The following is a 14,386-nucleotide window of genomic DNA, read 5'->3' on the forward strand; positions in this document are numbered from 1 at the left end:
TCGGAAACGCCTTAAAAAACTTAAGCCGGTGGCGTATAACACGAGAAGGAATGATCTCAACTCGACTTGATGGATATCGAGGTATTTGGACAGCTTCTTCTCATTTCTTCCCCATTGACAAGGGGACTGCATAGAGGAGGCCAAATTCCATCCCAAAGAAGACTGATTTCTGAGGCCACTTCAGTCGCATTTTAATCGTTTTTCAAAATGTCCGCGGTGCTGTGATGAGTGCAATGCGAACCACTTTTATCTATACTTTTGCATGATAATTTTCGTCATTGGGAGGAATACCAATGAAAATGCATGCATTTGATGGATCATGTCATCATGTGCATGAATCTCGGTCAATACCCATAATTAAACCTTATTTCCCCGTGAAACTCGGATCAATTTGTCAGTCAGCGACGCGAGTGGCGACTTTTGTAAACCCATTTATTAAATGCGCGGTGTGTGACAACAAATTTAGAGGCCCACTTGAGCATCCCCTTTCGTAATATCCCTGTCTATGGAGCTGAATCTTGTGTTCTCGACAAAAAAAAACCAAGAAGAAGTAGTTAATTCCTTCGAAAATAAAGTTTTGCGGAACATTTTTTGACACACATAATAAAATGGAACATGGGGAAGCTCCCCCTTAAAGCCTCGGGGAAAAAAATATAAAAAGTATTGTTAAGTTTTGACACATAGTAGCTGTATTTGCTTAACGTTAAATTTTAAGTGTAAAAAGATATAAAATGTATTTCCAGGCATGTAATTTTTCGAAAGAATTTCCCTTAACTCCCGTTGCCTGTCCCCACCCTAGGCCCATCCATACCCCTATTCCTAGTTACGACAGTGATTTAGAGGATAGGAAGAATTGGTGGCAGACAGTTGGCGAGGCTAAATACCGTCTGCGGCATAAATGGCCTTGGGAGTAAGGGTAAGTAAGTAAACAGCGTCACCTCAAAGGAGTTTTCGCGCAGAGCCCCAGAAAAATATGGCTAAAGCCTAACCCTCTGGTGTTTATCGTGCCTATAATACCGAGGCCCTACTGCCTTTCCCCCACAATTTTTAAAATCAATTTTCGTCCTATTCTTAAGCTCTTGTCAGCAAATAAGAACATACCCATTTAAAACAAGGAACTCTCGCAAGGGCGGAATGTAATCGCAAATACACTGGATAAAACTCAAAATGCTTAAGCTTTTTTGATGAATTTAAACATTATTTCTTATAATCAATTTTAAGCAGCTCACATTTGAACAATTTTGACTTCGAATTTTCTGTAAACTCTGAATTTCAGTGAATTAAATAACTATGAGGAATGAACCATTCATAATTTTTGTTTTGCGACTGATAAAAATCATTATTTTAACTACTTATCTTTTTCCCACCTCCTCTACAAAATGCAAGAAGATATAGAAACTATTTTCGGCTACAGATTTTTTTTTCTCTTAAAATGAATGGGATAAGAGCGTGAAAGTGAGGTATATGAATCACAATGTGCATCTATAGTTAGTGATAGGAGAAACGACTCTTTTTGTGGAGCTGGCTCACCGCTCACAGCACACTCCAGAGAGCCGCTTGCACCGTAACTCAACAAGGCGTTTCTGGGTTTTGGGGAGGGGGGAAGAGGGGAAGGTGGTGAGGGGGGGATTACTGAGCGAACATTAAATACATTTCCTAGATCACAACTTGACATATTGATTTCAAAATCAATCACGTATTGCTTTGTCATATTATATATTTATCAGGTGTTATAACTGAGAAATCATTTCTGCCGATATATCCTTCGCGGAAGACGGAAAATTTTTTCCATCTCCTATGCTTAGAGATGACGGTAATTTTAAAAATTTTGTCGCAACAAAATATTCTCTCCGAAACTACATGATCTTGTTAATAATTCATGATTAATTTCCTCGATTAATCTTACAATTAGTTGTTAGTGTTTGGTCAAATTTTCATTTTTGTCTCGTATTATTTTTATAAATTTAACGTGGCCGAAAACATTTACATGAGCATCTTCAACCATATTTAATTCACTATGCATGGAGCATGCAGGAGAGAGAATTATAATAAGGGTCACATGAGATTCTTTAGATTAATACCCAGAAAATAAATCAGGAGAAACTTTCAAGCCGCGTAAAAAGGTGAGCAATGAGCTACTCGCAAAAAGTGCCATGTGCTTCTTTGACCCACCAAACGTGCAACGAACATGACACGGAAAATGCTTGTCGAAGGAGTGTGTACCTACGCATGGAGTCCGACTTCCACCGCTCACGACTCCAACACGCTTAGTGTGCGCTGAGGGAGTCGTGAGCGCCGGAAGTCTGACTTCGCCTCGCACAATTCCAGCGCACATTCATCTACATCTACATAATACCCCGCAGGCCGCCTAAAAGGCGTGTGGCAGGGGGTGTTACGACACCAGCCGTTTACTCATAAAAAAATGAAGTGCTCTAACGAAGTTGGGACTAGCGTTTATTAAAGTCCTTTATGGTTCGGGGGAAAAACGAATTCCTATATCTATCCGTTCGGCAAAACATCTTTCATAATGTATCGCTTCTATCGGACCTGGAAATATAGTGCGGCTCTAATATTATGTTCTCTGTGTCGCTCTTAAAGATATCCATTCTCAATTGTTCAAGCAATCTAACCCTAGCTGCAGTCTCCGAGTCTCCAGCGGCTTCCAGCCTAATTCGCTTAACATGTGGGTAACACTGTCTGTACGCCCATAGAAGTTTTTGACATAACGCGCAGCCTTCCTCTCTATTCTATTCAGTTCGCGGATTAAGCCTTTCGGCACATTCTGCGCGAAGGGAGTCGTATGCGTATGGAGTCTGGCTTCCAACGCTCACGACTCCAACACGCACAAGGTACGCTGAGGGAAGCATGGGCGCCGGGAGTTTGACCTTAACCTCGCACAACTTCAGCGCACAGTGTGCGCGGAGGGAGTCGTGTGCGGAGGGGAGGGAGGTGTAAACTGACTCAGTGCCCATCACTATCTACACCACGCAGTAATTGATGCGTTCCCGCTGTCCCGGTGAACCAGTTCACCCTAACCAGCCAGTTGACGATGGAATAATTTTGCGCGTAAGTGTTTATGTTGTGGGCGTAGTGTTCTGTTTGTGTGAGCAGAAACATATAACTAATAATTGAGGTGAATTAACAATACTTTGAAATGATTACATTGAAGAATAATGTTGAATACATATAATAATAGGTTTGGGTTACAAAGAAATATATGTTAAGATTGCATAGAAGATATTTCGTTATTTTAATGGTGGTTTTTTAATGGTTTCTTTTTTTAAGGTTATCTTTATTGCTATTTTTATCGCTATCTATAGTTGCGAATCTTCATTTCTTCATTTATCGAGAATTTTCGTTAGAATTTACGAATGTGAAAAACTGGTTAAGAATATGGTTTAAAAACCCAAAGGTTTCTAATGCATAGTGGATAGAACTGGTTTGCTAGAACTGGTTCTTATTTTCCTCCCCAACTGATTTCCACCAAATAACATACTTTTTACAACTATCTTCTCAAATATGATATAAAAAAATTGAATATGTTACTTTCTTTCCCTCCCCGCGGGAGCAACCGCCATTTAATATCAAATCACTACCACAGCCTAAACACGTGATCATACCACGCTAGTAGTGGCGCTAAATAAAACACAGTAAACTTCAGAAATATGATATGTAGCTAAAGCTACGTGAATACAACTTATCAGTGCTCAATATTCTTGTGAAAAGGCGAAAAAAATAGCAGAAGAGGCATATCTTTTCTTAATATCCGCACCACAGACTTGTCACTACACCGGTGGCAACAACTGAAGTGTTGTGTGCGTAGAGATAAAGGAAGTTCCAAATGCAGCCATTAGATTGCTTATACGTCTAATACATTAGTCTCTACGACAGTGGTGCGATTTGGGAAGAGGTGCGTAATAGCAACTCTCCCCTATGATATCAAAAATTTGAATACCCTAATTTTTTCCCCTCCCCGCAGTAGTTCCTATCATATATGAACCCTACTACCTTTCCCCTTGCGCATGGCGCAAAAGCGTTGAAACCTTCACGGGTAAACTCGATTTTTTCAGGCTTTACTTTGTAAAAATCCATTGTACACAATAAAAAGTTATGGTACTTTTTCACAAAATTTATTTAACACGACCGGTTTCGTCGCAGAGGCGACATCTACAGGCACAGAAATAGTTATTTTTATATAAAAAAAAAACAACAAAAACAACAAAATAGCTATAAAAATAACGATTTCTGTACCTGAAGATGTCGCCTCTGCGACGAAACCGGTCGTGTTAAATAAATTGTGGGAAAAAGTATCATAACTTTTTATTGTGTACTTTATGGGTATATTTATTGAGTAGAAAAATACTAATTGTAAGGCCCTTATTAGACGAGGTAGCCAGGCGACGTCGCCAGCGACGGTAGCTGGCGACGTCGCTGGCTACCAAACCTAGTAGCCAGTTATGTAGCCAGTTCAGTAGCCAGAATTTTTCCGTTTTCTCTCAGTTTGCTGTGAACTATAGTGGACTGCGTTGTGAGTGGTAACGTTATCTTAATTTTGTGTCGGCCAACTTCTGGCACTTTTTCACGAGCTCTTCATGCTTTTTCTTTTGGTCGTCTTTCTGCGGCTCTTCTTTTTTCTTCTTCTCTCCGCGTATCTCTTCCACTGAATCAGAAGATGTAGGCATTTTCTCAACTGGCGTGGACATACTGAACAACTCACCCACTCACAACAGAACACAACACAACCGTGAGCAGTACCAAGCGAGGTGTACTGACCGAGTAGCCTGGCGACCTCGTGTAATAAGCTCCGTATGCTACAACGCAGCGTCGCCAGTATGGGTAGCCAGTGGCGACCGGAGTGGCGACGGGGCTCGGTAGCCAGTCAGTCGCCAAAGTGTGGCTACGTCGCTGGCTACCCTCGTGTAATAAGGCCCATAAGAATCAATGACCCACGACAAGCTGGGTAGCCAGGTTCGTCGCTGGCGACGTCGCCTGGCTACCTCGTCTAATAAGGGCCTAAGTTCATGATTCAATTGGAAGCCAAATTTATCTTTCTCTCGAGGAATGAAACAAAACTGCTTTGCAAATTTTTAATTGATATACGAGGGCTGCTCGGAAATAACCTCAGGTGTTTTAAATAAATGAAACGCTGTAGTAGGCTTTTGTAGTAGTAGATTTGCAAAATATATTACATGCATCTTAAAACTACGACTTTCCTTTACTTTTAACATAATTTCCAAGAACGTTTAGGCACTCATCATACCCGAAAACTGACTTTGAAATTTCTTCTGCAAAAGAATCTCCCACCTGTACCTTTAGCCATCCGCTGATTGCATCTTTGAGCTCCTCGTCATTCTCAAATCGCTGGGAGCCAAGTCATTTCTTCACATGCATGAAGCCATTCCAGAGCAACTCCTTCGCTCATAATCTTCGGGCCATACGCAGCAAAAAATTCCTTATGAATTGATGGAGCCGAATATTTTCCATCTGTGAATAGCCGAACAACATCACGCATTTCACACTAGGAGGGATTTTCTAATGCAACACAAAAGCTATCAAAAAACCACAAGCACTCAAACGACCTTCACTTTACCACGACTGCACGCCGACTGACCTGCCGTGCGTACCGACGCAACAATGGCGGCAAAACTCTTACCACTCTTCACGTAGTGAGCAAACTGAAGTTATTTACCGAACAGTCCTCGTATTCTCTCCTGATTATTGCACGACCATGTCTTAATAGAAATAGAGGAATCGCTATAGCAGTTTATTCATTCACTGAAAGTGATAATGAGATGTGTTCGATACCTGCTGCAGTCATTTTTTTCTCCGCTTTTTTCTCTTTCTTTTGCGAAAACTTACATCGAAATGCTACTAATTTCATTGTTTTTATTCAGAGCAATGTTTTTCTGTGTGGAAAATCTTTCATTCGCGCACGATACGTCGGGTTTATCATTCGTATAAACTTGCTTGTTTTTATCGAACTGATGTGTGCCTGTTTGTTAATATTTATCTTACTGCATTTATCAAACATTTTTCGTAAAAGTTACAGAGACGTTCCATTAGAAACCAAAAGTTCAACGACTTCCATCAGAAACTGGTATATCTAGCTAAACTTTTTTTTTAGAGCGAGATATGCACGACCTAGTTGTCCATTGTCAACAACGTCATGTTATCTTTCCTGTGACTGTCGAAATATGTAGCATTGGAATAATCAATGAAGTAACCATTACGCTTACATCAACCGAGTATCTAGTGAAAAAGGTATTTTTTTTCACAGCAGGTTCCGCATGGTAGGTATATTTTGACGAGGAAAAATAAAAGGAAAAAACATCAGCCTTGATTCGTTGGTGTACACGTTAGCATTTCAGGCTGTGAACAGTTGATTATAATCCCATTTATAGTATTATGAGGCCAGAATGCAAAAGATGACACTTCTTTTTTGAAAACTTATATTTTTTCATGCCACAGGCAGAAAATTACGCAAGCATAGAATCAAAGAGAAGAATTGTACATGGTTTGTATAAAAGCCAAGTAGCGCTGATCAAATGTGGACACAACGGTGCAAAAGCAAGAATAAGAAAAGGGGTGAGACAAGGATGTGCACTTTCCCCCTTAATTTTTAATGTTTACATTGAGAAAGCCAACAATGAAATCAAGGAGAAAGCTTCGGGTGTCAATATCCACGGAGAAAGATTAGCATGCTGCGATTTGCTGACGACATAGCAGTCATAGCCGAGACAGAGAAGGATTTGAAGAAGACTTTGACAAAAATGGAAAGGACAATGGCCAGATATCAGCTGAAAATCAACGAAAAGAAGACTAAGATATTAGTTTGCAGCAAAAGAGAGGAGGCTAAGACAAAGATGAACCTATGAAAGCTTTAGCTTGAAGAGGTGAAAGAGTTTTCTTACCTGGGAAGCCAAATTAACAACGATGGACGAAGCAAGAAAGAAACATAAGGATACAAGGATAGAAGTAAGAATACAATTCATCAGATGCTACATATGGAGTATGTTTATCTGCGGGAGCAAGGCTTGGACGTTGACAGCTGCAAAGATGTCATGAGTGGAAGCATTCGAAATGTGGTTCTACCGAAGAATGATGAAGATAAAATGTGCAAGCAACGAGGAAGAGCTAAGAAAAGTGGGCGAAAAGGAAATCTCCTAAAAACCTCAAGCAGAAGACGGGACAACTTAGTTGGCCACATTTTGAGGCGCGATGGCCTGATGAAGGCAATCGTTGAAGGACAAGTGGAAGGGAAATAGGGCAAGGGACGGCCCCGAATGAGTTATATAGGACAGGTTATAAAGGATGTAAAAGAGAAGAAATATGTAGCTATGAAAAGATTAGTGGATAGGAGAGAGAAATGGAGAGCTGCGTCAAACCAATCTTAGGATTGTTGACTAATGATGATGTGATGAGAATCAAAGATGTCAACTAGTCATAAGGCACAGAATACACGGAGTTTAGAGTTTAAGAATGACATTAATAAAATTATGTCAATTAATAACATCATCGTTCATCAAAAGATACCTATGTCCTCCACATTTTTTTCTATTTCACACTTGCTTACTTCTGCAGTTATAGTTAACCAAGCCATACTCTTTTTCACTTTTAAAATCCAAGAATTACGCCCAATAATGCCATTTTTGGTAGTTGCGAACAAGGGTTTCGATTAACCATTTGATTTTCATAATATAGCTTTAGCTGCATGAAGTTTATTGGGAGAACTTGCTTAGCTAAGGAAACATTAAAATAATTGCCCAGTCCAATGATGCTAACAAATTAAGCCCCGAAAAATTATAGCCAGTGAATTTTATTTACTTCACCTTTTTCAGAATAACCTGTATTGACCGTACCGTAATTACCATTCATTTATCACGCCTGAGAAGAGATAAGCAAAACCAGTTTAAGCTAATGCTCACCAACACAGTGAGGCTACAATCACGTTTATCAAGTAAATATTCTTGAATGCGATTCCTATTTTCATCCAATACTGGGCTTGACATTTTTTTGCTTCGTCCATTAGTGATAATGAAATAAATTATGTACACTTATGTCTCTTATTTTTAGACGAGGGAAGCTAAGCCAGCTTTTATGAATGACTCTGGACGCAAAAAAAAGTTTAACTTTAAAATATTTCAGTAAATTCAATGATTCAATACAGATTGAAAAACTTACAGAACGTAACATAAATTAGGCACACAAACGAAGTCAAACTTCAATTTTCGGCATCTCCTCTAGTAAAGGGTACCATAGAGTCAAGGTCTTTTTCCGGAAACATGTAAGTGTAACTATAGCAGAAAATAATAATATGAAATAAGTAAATTACAAACCAAGAATTGGGCAAAAAATCCACAAATAAAAAAATCATTCGCCATTCGCCAAAAAAATCCCGATCGAGGCGAAATATTTTTCCTCTGTGGATTTATCGCACAAATTACAAATTTTTAATTGGAAAATATAGGTATAGGCGTATACATTACAGAGAAAAATCACATAAGAAAAAGTATCAAAAGTAGTTGTAGATATATTTTCAATGGGTTGTATGTATCGAAAAAAATCTTTGCTTGAAAGCAGACAAAGAGACAGAATCTTTCACATCCTTCGGAACACAGTTCCATAATCGTTCTCCGACATCAGAGAAAGGTATTTCAGAAGTGGTAGTTCTGTGTTGGATCGTGACGAGAAAATCAGGAGCTTTGGACGGATCCCGAAAGAATTCCAACGACCACCTTTATCCACCATTTGATCGAGTGGGTTATATTTTCGAAAGCAGATGTGGGCAGACACTGCTTTTAAGACTCTGATCCGCGATGAAGGGCACTCGTAAGCGTCTTCGAGCTATTTACGGCGTATAAGGGCTTCAACCCAAGAGTTTTCAGTCGCCAACCCATCCGCGAGCTTTCCTCACCGCGGTCACTGGGTGTCGATAAGTGCACTACAGCCTACTACGGATTATCTCCATTCTCGCGCTCAGCCATGCACCCACATCTGGGAGCCTGAAGCTTCCTCTTCACGGGCAACGTGGTCAGGAGGAGGCTAAGGACGCATTGAACCCGATAGGCAATCAGTTCCGAGGCCAGCTTTCCGTTCCAATAAGTCTATCTACCAATCGATTCGGTTATTCACGGAACGGCACGCGTGATGGGTACTACGATGCCAATTTCCAATGCATGATATTTCCGTTGAGGCTCAAATGGCAGATATGCCTTGCTAATATGGGACCGTAATAAATAAATCACCCCTAACGATGCGAGTAAGATGAAGGGGCCAGCATCAACCGCACTATCTACATTTTAATTAATATTCACAACTTCTAATTTTTCAAACCTCAATAAGGGGGTAATAAACAAAGGAATACAGTTGATTTCTTTTCTAAACAGAGTCAGGTACAGAAATTAGGTGTAGAAAACAAACTATAAATCAACTTGGTATTTAGTAGTGCATTTTATTTCCCAACTGATCTCAGCATAAAAGAAAGACTCACTAGCATCCCTTAGCCACAAAGATTATGTTTATCAATATCTCTGGGTATCTAATTCTGTTCAGAAAAAAATCACTTGTGTCCCCTGGCCTCTTCACCCCTCAATAATATTATCAATTCAAACCATCTCTCCAGAAATGTGAAACTACGGATTGAAGTCCAAGAGAATTACATTACCTATCAAGAACGATACTAAACATTCTATCAGTTTGTAAACAAATAATTCACGGTACATTTTTTCCAGACTCAATTTATTATTTTTGGAGGGGAATTTTAAAATTTTATAACTCGTACCACAGACATTTTCGTCGGTTCGCGTAGGCCTCATTTACAAAGTGAAAAAACGAGCGGACGAAAATTAGAGACACTAATTCAATCGTATTTTTTTCTATTTTCTAAAACTGATGACTCGTGGCCAAGAAACATCCAATTCGATAACGCTGTTCTGAAATCTGGACTTGATCTGGTTTGGTGAAGAAAAGATGTTTATGATAATCACTTGTTTTTTTATTTAACAGAGGAAAATAATAAAAAAGACGAAAGAGTGAAACAAACGTGCCCCAAGCATTCCCCGAAAATCTGTTTCGCGATGTTATTTCCGCTTTGTTCCCGAATTCCCCGGGACGTGACCAAGTTGTTTTTGGATTCATAACGGAAAACTCGAGACGGTGGGGCATCTTTTCTACAAAAGAAGGATTTCAACTCGCTTTGAGGCACGGCTAGTCTTTTAAGTAGCTTCCAGCAAGGCCGTAATATCACCCAATGCAAAAGAATTCCCAAAACAATACAATGACAGCATTTATTCCAGCTGAGGTGCGGTAAACAGTCAATATAATTACCTTTTTCATTCATCACAACAGATAAATTCGGTAAATATCAACTTAAGACGTTTCTACCTAAATTAAAGATAATAACAGCATACTTTTCACTTCATTTATCTTAGTTTGGTTCTCATTAAATGAGAAATAAACATAACCACAGTTTAAGTTTCGCATTTTTATTTCTTTCATCGTCAAGACTCGGATCCTCTTCTAAACCGATAAAGACTGTGAACACAATTACCATAAGTACCACACACCATTTTATTCATTTAGTATTACCTGAGCTCCAAATAACAGGAATTGTATTTATGTTGAAAATCGAGAATTATGACACCGTGATGTATAAAATCGTATCAAATAAACACACAGAAGTACTTAAATTAAAAAAACTGTACTATTTTTTAAAGCAACTATAGCAAGATTAATATATATATTGTCATTTGAGAGTGAATAGTAATCCTGAGATCTTGGAGTTGAGGAAACGAAACATTTTAAGGACTTAATTACGCGCAACCAAACTTGATGCAAGATAAGCTAGTCCTTTCATATTAAAGGTGAAATGCACGCAGCCAGGTGCTAAGGACTTTAATTAACATTAATCACAAAAACCGAAGGACTGTCTTCCAGACACGATATTAATAGATAAATATTTGACTTCAATGACTCAAACAAACAAGTAATAATAAAACTGATGAGTTGAGAATACCTTCGGTCATGAAACGTTGGATGTTACAGTCCATCGCAGGCTTTCGAAGGAGATGATCACATGCTAGGAATCAACTTGTATCCGATAATGCTTCGACGAGTTTATCACTCACCTGAAAGAAAGAGGAGATAAAATGTAAGTACACATTTTGAATCGGCAATATGCATGGAGTATGCCTGTTCACATGAACAGCGATAGTTCAATCGCTGATTTAGGCCCTCCATACACGTTCAGTTTGGCCTCAAGGCCTGGACCGTACACTCCCGGACTGAAGGCAGAACTGACAGTGTGTGGCGATGCCTTGAGGCGGATCGTTGGCCGGACGGCGGATCGTTGTACAGTCCAGGCCTTGAGGCCGGGACGGAACGTGTATGGTAGGCCTTAGGCTCAATATGACAAGTAGCAAGAGAATTCAGTAGATGGCAGGGAAATACAAGTTATAGCTTAAGAAAAGGCTTCCTCGATAAACGTTTTCACATACTTTCAAAATGAAAAGAATTGACAGTTTCATCTAAATTTTCATAGCGTGATGATGTTTTTGGAGTTTTTTCTCATTCACTCGTTCACAGGAATCCGCTTCAAAAGGAAATAAAGGATCAATCACGAAATGGTAACCAAAAACTAACCATTAGAGGCCGATACGAGGGGATAAGCGCTAGGCAATTCCGTGACGGTATCATACCGCCAATAATTTAAAAAGTAGGAGACGGAACGAAAAACGGAAAAATTCCGGTCGCTTGACTTTTTCAAAAAATCTATGTAAGAGTTTCAAAAAAGGTTATTGAAGAGTCTTATCTGGAGTGTAGCGCTTTACGGTTTGAAAACGTGGACAACAAGGAAGGAAGACAAGAGAAGACTGGAGGCGTTTGAGATGTGGTTCTAGAGAAGAATGTTGAAGGTGCAGTAGACGGAGAAGGGGAGTTTTCCAGAATACTTCTGAAGTATTCCATGGAAAGCAACAATAATACTTTTATAATGTTAAACACTTCAAAATAATGAAGACTATATTATTCACCGGTTTTCTTAGGATTCCATGTAATTTATAGAAACGGCTTTATAGAAGCCGTTTCTATAAATTACAAATCATAATCACATGATTCTTCGTATACTAGCAATTTTCAAATAACAGTATCATCTTGGAAATTAATGACTTAAGAAGTAATAAATGTCGTTGCAATCATACAGAATCACCGCGAAACTTTAACTGCTAGCTAAAATATCGCAACATGAAATAATTTACACTCTTAAAATCCAAAACCTGTTCAATACTCGGGCTTAAAATATAAAAGGGATATAGTGAAAATGAACCACTACTCCATCACCTCTTTATCTATCTTCGCGCCTTGTATAAAGTTAAAATAACATAGAAAATATGTAAAGACGGCTGTAGTGTTGAAGAATGATAAAATATAGGCACATACCGATTACCGCACTTTTTCCATGCTCAAATTGCTGATTTTAATGCTTGAAAATATTTTAAAATTAACATACGATTTTTTTACTTTCCTGGTGGATTATAGAGAAAATTTTTGACTTCACATCGGGTCAGTAAATTTTCAACTGCCAACGTATTCGTGGTTATTTAACCACCGTCTTCAGGATACGAGCTTAAAATATGGTTAGCGATTAAATTTAATAGTTTAAAAAACAACCAAGACACGTTATAAAGCATTCATTGAGTGAAAAAATCCGATAAGATGTCATGAAAACATTTAAAATAGCATCGGTATTTTTTTGCTTCCGCGTACGCATACAAAATTCCTCCAGAGGAAACCTTCCGCCTTCAGGTCAAGGGGTTGAACGAGGAAAAAATGAAGAAAGAGCAGATGGAGGCCAGAGCGAGGGTTGAAAACCTTTTGTGAATGCACTCAGCGTTATCTAAATCACTTTTCCATTCCTCCCCGTTGTTTAGTGAATCGATATATAGTCGTTGCCACGGAGACGTTCGCGGCTTGGGTCGGAAAGGCAGGCAGGCGGTCGCAGGGGTCGGAGGCGGCGGGTTCTTCCGGCCATGCCGCCTCGTAGGTTGGTGATTGTGTGCTCCTCGACAGGGACTAAAGCAGTAGTGGCAATATTTTACATCTTGGTAGGAAAGATTAAATATTGAAAAACCTCAATGGACTCGTTAGCTAAAACCCGAATTCGTAATCAATTAAAAGAATTAGGTAAATAGAAGGAAAAGAGGTTTTGCGACGAAAGAAAAAAACTAATAATTCAATCTTAATCTCTAATGAGTAAAATGTACTTATAAAGGTCGCGAAAGCTGCTGCTCACCTAAATACATAAATACACATCAAATTCACATGCACACTTGTCGCCACCGGCGAATATTCAAACATTCGTACAAATAGAGGTTGAAACAATCATGCATATCATAATATGAGATATTTTCCAAGGTAATAATTCAATTTTCGTACAAATCATTATTAAAATATACCATACATACATTAAAATCACAAATTATTATATGATATTCAAATTTATTTAATAATCAAAATTTTTAATGGGGATGATGATTGGCTCCAATATTCAAGAGTATACCTATTCTTCGCTGAGAGAGAGTTACATTAGGCCATTTTAGTGAATGCTGACGTAACACGTGAGGGCATAAAACCTTCATTGTGTAGGCAGGCGATAGGTGCGGTTGAAATGGCGTTTGGGCGGAACACCGCTAACCGCTGCCCCTGCTTGCCCCAACGTCTGCGGCAACGGAGTAAATCAGGTTTCGCCCTCATTGAGACGGAGGAATCAACGACAGACGTAAAGATGGAGTGCTGACGGATTAAAACAGGACCTTGCTATTTCTTTCGACACAATGCGTGAACTGTATACTAGGGCGGATCGGAAAAATCGATTATTTTCAAATCCATCTGGCCCAATGAAAAAAAGTTGTGGGACCGATCAAAACTAAGACCTGAAAAATTTGAGACCTCTAGGTGAACCCCTGACCCTCGCTCAAATGCAATTTAGGGGGGGAGGGTCGAAATTCGTAAAATATAGTATTTTATGGTCATTCCCAATAGATTTTGCCGAGTTACTGTCCTTCTAGAACAAAAATTTCGTGCATTTTGACGTATCTGACACCGTTTAGCCACAAAATGCCTAATTTGAGTCCGCGAAGAAAATATTCCAACGCCCACGCAGCGTCGCGGAACCGTAGGCCGATCCCTTCCCCTCCCCGTTCGCTTCTCCCCCTCCCGCGCCTCCAAAACAGCAAAATTCATCCCGCGTATGCTGCTAGGAGGTCGTTTATCTTTTATAATATAAATCGGAAGATGATAGAAGGTAATAAAGGAAGCGTAGTGAGACGACTAGTCCCTTATTAGGCGCCTCGTCGGCGTTAAACAAATCGATGTTACCAACTTTTAGAAA

This window comes from Ischnura elegans, chromosome 7 (assembly GCF_921293095.1).
Source record: "Ischnura elegans chromosome 7, ioIscEleg1.1, whole genome shotgun sequence".
In the NCBI taxonomy this organism is placed as follows: domain Eukaryota; kingdom Metazoa; phylum Arthropoda; class Insecta; order Odonata; family Coenagrionidae; genus Ischnura; species Ischnura elegans.